The 11,743-nt window shown below is 36.8% G+C and overlaps 1 non-coding gene across 1 annotated transcript; it reads right to left on the bottom strand.

Annotated features, from left to right (window-relative positions):
* Nucleotides 1–11,414: 11,414 nt before the first annotated feature.
* On the bottom strand, nt 11,415–11,521 carry LOC127133721 (small nucleolar RNA R71). Its single transcript, XR_007807667.1, has one exon. It is a non-coding gene; the product is annotated as a small nucleolar RNA R71 (small nucleolar RNA).
* Nucleotides 11,522–11,743: the final 222 nt, after the last annotated feature.

Raw genomic sequence — 11,743 nt, 5'->3', positions numbered from 1 at the left:
TATCATTAAAATAACATATTCAATCAGTCCATTAATTAAATATGCTCACACTATTTTACTCAAAACAAATGAGCCTCACCATTTGATTCGGAAAATCCTGTTGGAAGATTTTCTAGTGGGTGAAGATCCATATTTCACTTTGTTTTAAGTCCGCTTAGGCGGATTACACAAAACTAGGTTATTTAGGTAGGAACTCCTTCCAATTGTATCTAATACAACTCTTGAATATTTTAGTTGGGTGAATAACTCCTTATTTCAATCCATCATATAGATCATTTCCAACTCTTGCTTATAAATGTATATAATCTTATTATAATTTTTTTAGTTAACTTTGACCATTGCTTTATAAATTGGATATTACAATTATCCCATCACACCTTACTAATATCCCATAACACCTTACTAGTCTTGATGAGTGCTAAAACTTGGAAAGCACAAACTTAATATTAAATTTGAGGGAATTTGCAATTATTTTGATCTCACCGACTTATTTATCATATAAATCGTCTCTCACATGCATCAACATACATACAAAATGAAACAGTTATGACCCCTATCACAATTATTCTCCCAAGTCAATGAAAGAACCTAAGCTAACCTAATAACGATTTAAGCTTCTCCAAGAAAGATCTTCAAGGTTGTACTCCTTTGATATTTTATTCTTCTCTTTCTTCATAACATTACATTACATAAAAGAAACTCGTTTTACATACGAGGGAATGAGATAAGAAAAGAAGTTACATTAAGAGATTAAAAGAGAGGCACGACATGCATACCGTATTTTAAATGAACAATTCATTTGAAGCCGAAGTTTTTTTTTGCATCAACACTTGATACTTTAGAGCGCAACTCTTATGCAGTCACAACCCTAATTGGATAACTCTTTGATAGCACAACCCTTGTACCGTCATGAATCTTAATGCGAAAATTTCATACCGTCAAACACACCTCGATTGATAGTTCAATATGATTGATCAACACATCGTTGCTTCACCATACTAATATTGAATTCCGAAGCAAATGATCATTGATCGCTCAAAGGAATAACCATCATTAAGTGTTTGAATGAACGGAACAGAAATAATATATCATATATACCATGTTTTACATCAGAATTACATATACTATGGGAGTTGGTTTGCCTTGGAAACCCTAATTCATCTGGGTATCTTATGTGACTTCTTCAACAAGCTTCTTCAGCAATTGATCAAATATTTCAAGGGATACTTCATATTTCATCATCTTATGCATATATGATCCTCCATGAGTCCCAAAAGTCAAAATAATATCAAGCTAGCAAGTTGGTCCATGGTGGTTGACCAGAGGAATTCAACTGATCAAAACTGGGGTTCCCTAGACCCTATATCCTACAATTTTTATCATATAAAAATGATTCCAAGAGAAAAATTAATCTAAATGACATTCAAAAAAACTTTCATGTTGATGTCTAGAGCTAGTTTTTCTTGGAAAGTCATTTTTTATGGTGAAGCATTATAGGTCATTTTGTCTAAGCCCTAATTTGGAGGTCAACTTCCCAAGAGCATAACTTGCTCAATTTTTATAAGATGAATTATATTAAAGTTTAATGATCAAATTTAAGATGTCTACTTTAACCTTTATGTTTGGAGGAAGTGAAAATTTAACTTTTAAATGCATGTGATATGAGGAGACATTATAGGTCATTTTGGGCCAATACCATTGAACAAGTGATTTTCCTCAACTTATAAAATGCATAACTCCTTCATTCTAAATCCAAATGAGATCACATTTGTGACCATTTTTAATGACTTTGAGAGAGTGACAACTTTGATGAAGGAACGTTTCTCATTTGAAGCCCATAGAAAAAGTTACTCAAGGTGGAAGAAGTGAACATATGGCTTGGTACTTAGAATTTTTTTTGATATGTTTGATTTTCCAAACTTCCACCTCAAAATTCATCCTGATCCAAGCTTCAAATGAAAAAGTGTTCAACATGAAAGTTGTTCCTCTTGATCTAACCTTTCCAAAAAGTCCAAATTCATCCCATTTGGACAAAGTATGAGTGACTTGCACATGGCTGAAAGTTGAATGACCATTTGGCATATTTGAACTTCCACTTTCCATACACAAATGCATGGCTTGTTAACATGACTTCAGCATTGCTTGCACGTGATTTTAGACCTGAATGCATCATCACATGGGCCTATCACATGCTCATGCATCCATGCAAAAGGGATTTTAATATTTTTGAAAGTTTGAAAGAAGTGTGCAAATATCATTGCATTGGCTTATAAATAGAAGTGTCTATGCTCAGAATTGAGGACCCTTGCGCGCCAGCTTTGAATCTCCAACCCTAAACCCTCACATTCAAAGGATAACCTTGAGGATTTTCATTGAAAATCGAGTTTGAATCTCCCACTATTTTGAGATTCAAAACTCCAAGAGTCCTGCTTCTTTCTTGATCCATTTCCACTCCATCAAGCATCTAGAGCAAGGCTAAGCACAATTGAGAGTAAGATCATGTCTATCTGAACCTGCAGTGAAGGTGAATTTCTGAATTTTTCATCTCTTCAATTCTCACCCAATTATCCATAACTCTTGTTGATTTTTGGTTGTCTGAAGTACTACCAATGTAGGAAACAAGATTGAGTTGCTTTAAGGTCAAATCGAAGCAACTCGGATCATAATCCTCAAATTTCAACTCCCTATATCTTTCAATATACTTGGAGTTAGGTAAAATTGAGGCCAAATTCGAGCTCCTCAGCATTTTTACCTTAAATTCATGTCCTCCTTTTTTATTTTGGTGATGGTTGAGGGGGACCAGTCCGGTGAGGTCCACCGGAGAAGAAGACCGGAACTCTGGCTCTGGCGATGCGTTAGCATGTCTCCAGACCACATGATCCTCTTATTTTGTTTTAATCTTGAGCGTCCAAATTGATTACCATGCGTGTGGCACATTAAATAAAGTCCACCATGAAACGCACGCTCTGATCCACTTGATCTGCCACCTCAATTAATGAGGGAGATCAAGTGGTCCACGTTTTTTAGCATTTTCTAATTTTCATTTTTATTTGAGTTATTTTCATTAATTCATATAAATTTTAATATTGATTCAAAAAATATGGGACTTTCACCAAAAATTCTCAAATATTTTTCTCTTTTATTTTCTAAATTAAAATTATTTTTTTGATCAATATTAATATTTTTCATGATTTAATTTTTTGTGTGCATATTTTTAATTGTTTAAAAATACTTTTAAGTTTCCAAAATTAATGAAATTTTTTCTCCAAGGTCTTTTGACATTGTTTGACCTATGATAAATTTCATGGCCATTTATTTGGTGTTTTGATGAGGTTTTAGGATTTTTACCAACCATAATTTAATTTAATGCATTTTTTAATTGATTTTTAATTTTTTAATTGCAAATAAATTGCGTGAGCTATTTGTGTTGACTTGTTGAGTTTGACTATTATTGTTGGGCCTTAGTTAAGGTTGATTTGACTTTGGAGATTGATGAAATGTACATTTCATCTCCCAAAATGAATGAATGATTTTAATTTGATAAAAGTCCTCCTTTGACCAATTTGTGTTTATTTCATTTTCCCTCCCTCTTCATCTCAATTCCATTCTATCCCTATCCATTTCATTGACCTATGATATCTCTATACCCTAAGGCTAGTTGATTGCAAAATCAACATAAGTATGGATGAGATTAGGTCCACCCCTTTTGCCATTTTTTTAGTGTGGTATGTCTTAGGAGTATGGTTCATAATACCATATTTCTAACATCCATTAACACTAAAATTTCTATTGTCCGACCTCAAATAGTTGTGACTTCTACATAAGTCGAATTATGATTGCTTAACATAGCGCTAAATTTTGACACAAAAGGCATATCATTCTAGTAAGTGAGATTGTAAGTCTCCCCACTTTCATGGTATTGTGTGAAAACTTGGTCTTTTTTCCTTCCTTTGGAAGATGTCTTGGTTCAAGGATCCATGCTTGTGAATAGTGGGTTGAGTGTTCTCCAAAGAATGACTTAAACAACAAAAAGCAAAAGCAATACTAACTTCTATTCAACTAACATTTAACTAACATTTAATTTCAAGCTCTTTACTTTTATGCACTTTAAATTCAAGTCTTTATTCATTTGCCATTATTCATACCATTTAACTTGTTTATTTTAATTCCATTTTCATTTTGCTCACTTGAGCCTTATTTTGTGATTATATTATGATTGTATATACTTGTTTATGTATCTTGTTTGGTTTTGTGGTCTTTTGACCTAAATGCACATAATAACAATGAAAAACCCTAAAAGAGATTTGTGTGGACTGTTGGTTTTGATCTGAGACATTGGATTTAGAATTAGGCAGCACGCCCTATGCAAAAGGACTTGGCCAATGCCAACTTTTCTGAAACCAAGTGCTTGTGAAGTGAACTTTCATCTGATGGAAGTATTGAGATCCCATTTGAGTTCATCTGCTACATGGTCTTATCGAAGTTGTTACTTTGAACCTGTGTCTAATGCCTATCTCTGAGCCATTCAAGGATTATGTTATCTAATACATGGGAAATTATGAAGAAGATCATGAAGTTGCTAAGCTTGGATGTGACTATCTTTATTTGATGCCTTCTTCTTCATCTTGCTATTTATGTATTGATATTGCTTGATTCTAAAGTACAAGGGAAAATTGGGTTTCTATATGATATTCTTGTGTATTGGATTGCATCCCATTGGTCAGATCTTTTCAACTCTTAACTTTTAATTTTTTCGTAGGATTAGTCTCTTCATCTCCTCCCACTTCTTTAATTTCAAATCTCTCCATCCTTTTAAAAATCTTCTTTGCTTGTGATTTCTAAACTTAGGCACAAGTCCGAAAGTCTTGTCAAACATAAAAATATAATTAATGAATTCTTTTATCATCCCCACACTCTATTTATTGCAAACATTTTTTATACCAAAACACACGTACACACAAAAAGGGCTCCCTAGGAGTACCTAGGACACTTTGGGTGATAACACCTTCCTTCTGTGTAATCAGCCCCCTTACCTATAATCTCTGGCATTTTATTAGTTTTGATTTGAAAACTTCTTATCTTTGGGTTTTTTTTCGTACTTTTCCCTTTTCCCTTGGAAACAATAAAAGCACGGTGGCGACTCTGGTTTTATTAACGTTAAGTTTATCCATAACTTAATGGTCATAAATTTACCGCTACAGAAATTAAGTGGCGACTCTGCTGGGGAGTATTGTCCAGTGGATTTAGCCTACTTTTGTGTGTGTATATAATTGTATATTTGATGTATGTATATTTGTTTGTATGATATAATCTTCTTGTTGTGCTTGGTGATCTCTGAGTGGTGAGATAAGTTCTAACCCGAACTTGAGTGCAATTAAGATGGGCGGATGGTATAGTCATGTTCGACATGTGTGGAGTAGTCCTTAACAAGTTGGCTTGAGACCCATCTACTCAATGGAGACCCTTTGGGAGCTATTGATGTCACACAAGTTATTTGTGGTTAGGCATTACTTTCTTTTATTTAGGGTCCAAGAAGCTGAGGACCGTAGAACATTTAACCCATCTTGGCCTATTTAGGACGTAGTGCGGAGACTGTTCAGATGTAGACTTGATAACAGTTGTTACACGATACTACACTCAGACGAGTTTCTCTTGAGAATATTATGGGTTGATGAGTCAGTCATCCTAATCTGTAATAACCGATAGATAAAATTAAGACTCTGGGAACTTTTTAGAACATGATCTACAAGTTTTATCCTTAGTACACTCCTTTGGGATGGTCCTTAACCAGACTCCATGCTCATGACTCACAACAAACCCTTGATTCTTGGTTGATCCAATCAAGTCTTGTCAATATCAATGGAACTTGGATGTTGATAAGGTGAAAACCATAATCCACAAAAATGGATGATTGATCTTGATAATTACTTGATTCGTCCCTTGACCTTTGTTTGTTTGCTTTGTGTGTGATCCCTTATTTGTGATTGTTGCATTCATGCATTCATGCGCATCATGACATTCATCACACGAAAAATAACTTCAAGGAACTGTGGTTTTATTTGCAAATATTTTCAGACGATGGACTATGGACGAAGGAACACTAAGAAGTACAGTTTCAGATGTCCAGACTTGAAAAAATTAAGGAAGCTATCATCTTTTGTATTAGATCCCTTGGACTTCAAGCAACGTCATGGGAAGCTTCTATCTGTATTGTCTGCTGATGTGGTTGAAGGACTCTTGAGTGTGTTGGTTCAGTTTTATGACCCTCTCTACCGTTGCTTCACTTTTCCTGATTATCAGCTTATGCCTACGTTAGAGGAGTATGCCCATCTCTTGGGAATACCCGTTTCTAACAAAGTGCCTTTCAGTGGATTGGAGGAGATTCCCAGATCTCATATCATAGCTGAAGCTCTTCATCTGAAGAAGTCTGAGATAGAGGCTCATTGGATGAAAAAATGAGTAATGTTTGGGTTAACATCTGAGTTCCTCATTAATAAAGCTACTACCTTTGCTCAAGCCGATAGTGTGGATGCTTTTGAAGCTATCTTCGTGTTACTCATCTATGGTTTGGATTTGTTCCCTAACATTGACAGTTTTGTTGATGTTAACGCCATTAAAATTTTCTTGATTAGGAGTCATGTGCCTACTCTGTTAGGAGATATGTACTTCTCTTTGCATCTAAGGAATTCTAAAAGTGGTGGAACTGTTGTGTGTTGTGTTCCTCTTCTGTACAAGTGGTTTATTTCGCACTTGCCTCAGACGCCTATTTTTGTGGAGAACAAACAATGTCTAAGGTGGTCTTAGAGACTTATGTCTCTCACTAATGATGATATAGTTTGGTATGACTCTTCATTAAGTAGCTTGGATATTATTGATAGTTGTGGTGAATTCTCTAATGTGCCTCTCATTGGTACACAAGAAGGAATCAACTACAACCCTGCTCTGCCCCGTTGTCAACATGGGTTCCCCTTGAGAGGCAAAGCTAATAACATTCAGTTAGAAGGTATTTTCTATCAAGAGGGTAAAGATCCCCATTATTTGAAGCAGAAGATGATTCATGCTTTGAATAATTTGCATAGGAAAGGAAGATCTGAGCTTGGTCCGTGCAACTATGTAGCCTTGGAAGCTTACACTTCTTGGGTGAATAAGAGAGATTTGGAATTGAAGATGCCTTATACTTGTGAGAGACCTATGTCTATGGTTGTGGTTGAGTCATTAACTCTACCTAACCAATATGTAGAGGAGTTGGAAGACACACTTGCCAAGATGAAGCAAGAAAGAGATATGTGGGAAGAACGGTTTCATGCTTTGAGTAGAAAGCATGAAGAGTTGCAGCTTGAGTCTAAGGACAAGGATGCACTTATTGAACTTCTCGAAGACCGAGTAGTGAAGAGACAAAGAGAACCAGAGGTTTCATCTTCCTCTAGTATACCTCAGCCTTCTATTGCTTGGAAGAAGATTGTCGATCAGCTTGTCCTCGAGAAGACTCAGATGAAGACTTCTTTTGAGTCCGAAATATGACGCATCCGAATGAAGTACGCGCCTGCAGCCAGATTATATGAAAATGTTGTTAGGGGATCCCAAGGATGACTAGTTTCCCTTTTTCTTGTATTTGTATTTTGGTTTATGAAATTGTACTCAGTGTAATCCTTCCAATTATATAAATAAAAGAGATTTTTATGATCAATCAAGATTGTGCAATTATTATTATTATATATTTTCAAATAAAATAGTATGTTCCTTGAAAATAAAAACAATCAAAACATTGCATTTCATGCATCATTTTCATATTAGGTTTTTTCTTCCACCAGATGTCTCATTGGTTATTCTTCTGTGCTTCAGCCAAGGTGACTCACCGATATAATACCCGCGCCAATCATTCGAGAATCACGGAACACTTGGAACAAGAGAACAGAGACTTAAAGGACAAGATTTCACGCTTGACTACCATGATGGAGTCAGTTCTAGCTGCTCAAAGTCAATCTTCTCCAATGCCTGCAACTCCCCCTCCTTAGAGGACTGTCATTTCAGAGGTTGTTTCTTCAACCGTGCTTGCCACTCAGTTCGCTCCCGCTATGCCTGCCCGGTTCCCGTGGGGAATGCCGCCCAAATTTGTACCAGAGGGTTTTGCACCTACCTTTGCTTCCATGCCGACATCTAGCTCGGTCATGTCTGTGCCGCCACCGGTTGTTCACACGCTACCTTGTGTTGAGGATACCATCTATCATTCCGAGCTGTCTGAAGGTTTGAATGTTTATGAGAAGATGGATGAAATGAAAGACCAATTCTTTGAGCTGCGAAAGGAATTGAAGACCTTGAGGGGAAATGATTTATTTGGTAAGAGTGTTGTGGAACTTTGCTTGGTTCCCAATGTTAAGATCCCGATGAAGTTCAAAGTCCCTGACTTTGAAAAGTATAAAGGGAATACCTATCCATTCAGTCATCTCGTCATATATGGTAGAAAGATGTCGGTGCAAACCCATAATGATCAGTTACTGATTCATTATTTCCAACACAGTCTGAGTGGTGCCGTTTTGAGATGGTACATGGGTTTGGATAATGCGAGTGTCCGCACGTTTAATGATTTGGGTGAGGCTTTCGTGAAGTAGTACAAGTATAATGTGGATATGGAGCCGGATAGGCACCAGTTGAGGTCGATGTCTCAAAAGGACAAGGAGACGTTTAAAGAGTACGCTTAAAGATGGAGAGAGTTGGCTGCTCAGATCACCCATCCTTTGGAAGAAAAAGAGACGACCAAGATTTTTCTCAAGACCCTTAGCTCATTTTACTATGAGCGAATGATTGCTAGTGCCCCCAGTGACTTTACCGAAATGGTAAATATGGGGATGAGATTAGAAGAAGGTGTCCGAGAGGGACAATTGTCTAAATAGGAGGTTTCGCCAAGTAAGAAGTACGACAACAGATTTTCCAGAAAGAAAGAAGGTGAGACTAATGCAGTCTCCGTTGGGAGGTAGATGAGGCCTCATGTCAAAAGAAGTCCACAACCCCACCAACACCATCATCAAGTATCATCTGTTATTCTAGTATTTTCCAATAATCAATCAATTCCAATTTAACAACAACGTCAACAACAGTCACAGCAAAGAACAAACAACTACAACACCAACAACACCAACAATAATCATCAACAACAACAGAATTTTGAGAGGAAGAAGGTCTCTTTTGACCCTACTCATATGTCTTATGTTGAATTGTATCCATCTCTGGTTCTCAAGAACCTTCTACAACCAAGAAATCCTCCACAGATTCCAGAACCACTTCCATGGTGGTATAAGTCGGAACTCCTGATAACGCGAAAACGTGTCGTACTTTTGGCTCCATATGCATTTCTTTTTACTTGATTAACACTTATTATTACGCAGTATTTTATGTTTATTATAGGTATTCACCGGTTAAAAGGTTTACAACAAGCAAAATGGAAAATAGCAAAAAGGAAAGAAAAATGAAAAGAAAAAAGAGAAGAAAATGGAGTTTTATAGAGATAATGGGCCACCAAAGCAAATGTGCGTGTGGTGCCCACTATCTAGGGTGTGTCGCGCCCGCCACATTGACCCAAGGAGGAGGTGGCGCCCACCACCAAGACTTAAGAGGTGGCACTCAATCCTAAAAAGGTGGCGCTCACCTCTCATTCAAAGGCTAGGGTTATGGCAACCGCCACAACCTAGTCTTCCATCTTTTTCTCCACTTTTGTAGCCACGAATCCACCCACCTTTGCTACAAATTAGGGATTGTGGAAAATATATAAAAGATCTCTCAGACTCGCTCGGGATGCTCTCTTCTTCCAGTTTTCAAGCTACGAGTACTTTTTTAGTCTGAATTATTATTTTCCTTTAGTTTTCTAGGCAGTTTTCTTACTTTGTAAAAGTAATAGTTCTCCACATCGGGGACTATTGCGCTATATTATTTACGCTTTTGGGATTCAATTGTAACAGTTACTCATTGCCAAAGCCTGCCGATATTATTTTAATCAAAGAATCAAGATTCAGTTCCAGTTCTTAATTCGCAATCCAGGTTTTATTTTGATTACTGTTTTATTTATTTATGCCTTATTGCATGTTTAATTTCCCAAATACCATGTCTGTTACTGGATTCATGTCCGGCTAAACCCTTAGGTATCAGTATGTAAAGACCGTCGAAACGACGAGATTCATAAATAATTGGTGTTAGTTTTTATAAAACTTATTTTTCCGGTTTTAGTTTCTTATTTTAATCAAACTGTTTTTCGTACGAGAGTACAAAAAAACTAAGGTTACGGTCAACAAGAACGAGAGTTTGAGATTTTAACCAGATAGTTGAAACTAGGCATTAATCCTAAACATAGAGAGAGCGCTTTAGGATTAATTAGACTTTATTTATATTCAAAAATTACTTTTAAATTCAAAATGAGACCGCGAGAGCCAAGCATTCTGGTTTAGGAGTATGGTCAGAGTCAATAAAAATGAGAGTGTGAGACTAGGTCCTTTCTATAAATAATTTCTACTCAAGAATATTTTAACCAATAAGATTACACCAACTATCTATCGAATCCCCGAAGTTTGATGCGTTACATACCGATATCCCCTATATCTCGTATCTTTATTAATATTCTATTTACGTTAAGTTATTTCTCTTCATCCCTCCAATCTTAGAATGATCATCAGCCTTAGATTTACATAGCAACATTAGACCACGATACGTTCGATTATTATTCCTTGTGGGTTCGATAATCTTTAAAACTACACGATAGGACTGTCCACTTGCAGTCACTATTCACATAGACTTACTAAGTCGCGATCAAGTTTTTGGCGCCGTTGTCGGGGACTAATTTAGTCGATATCGTAACTCCAGTGTTTCCCAATATAGACTATGGCAAATAATTCTTTTTCCCTTTCTACATTTATCGAGTGTATGCCAAGTACTCTCTCTTGAGGCGAGAAATTAAAGCTACAATTCGACGAACCCGGGCGTTATCTTAGATTAGAACGCCAGATACGAGACTTGATACAGGAACATTGTATCAAGCTAAATCCTCATGACCTTAACAATCCTTCTTCTGAATCAGTTATTCAACCAAATATGGCTGAAGGATTACAAAACCGTGCTCTTAAGTACTATGTAATCCCTTCGCAGGATGAACCACATAACAGCATTGCAGCCCCTGCCGTCGAGGCCAATAATTTTGAGCTAAAACCCTCATTGTTGTCAGTCGTACAGTAAAACCAGTTTTCAGGTAGTCCCACGGAGGACCCAAACCTACACTTATTAGTATTTTTGCAATACTCCGTCTTTTCCCATTTTCCTTAAGAGATAGAGCTAGAGCTTGGCTCCAGTCTCTACCATCCAACTTTGTCACTACGTGGAACGAGTTGAAGAAAGTCTTCTTACCCCGATATTTCCCACCTAGTAAGACGACTATGCTAAGAGCCCAAATAAACAGGTTTAAACAAAAGGATAATTAATCACTTTTTGAAGCTTGGGAGAGATACAAAGACATGACGAGGCTTTGTCCACATCACGGTCTTGAAGAATGGCTTACCATTCACACATTTTACAACGGTCTCTTGTACAATATAAGATGGACAATAGACGCCTCTGTAGGTTGCGCACTGATGGATAAACCATACAATGAGGCCTATCAACTCATCGAAAGTATGACCCAAAATCATTACCAATGGGGAAGCGAAAGAACCTCTGTATAGAAACCTCAACTGAAGGGCGACATGTATGAATTAAGCAGTCTTGA

This window comes from Lathyrus oleraceus, chromosome 3, assembly GCF_024323335.1.
Source record: "Lathyrus oleraceus cultivar Zhongwan6 chromosome 3, CAAS_Psat_ZW6_1.0, whole genome shotgun sequence".
In the NCBI taxonomy this organism is placed as follows: Eukaryota; Viridiplantae; Streptophyta; class Magnoliopsida; order Fabales; family Fabaceae; genus Lathyrus; species Lathyrus oleraceus.
This window is presented reverse-complemented; position numbering and strand designations above follow the sequence as displayed.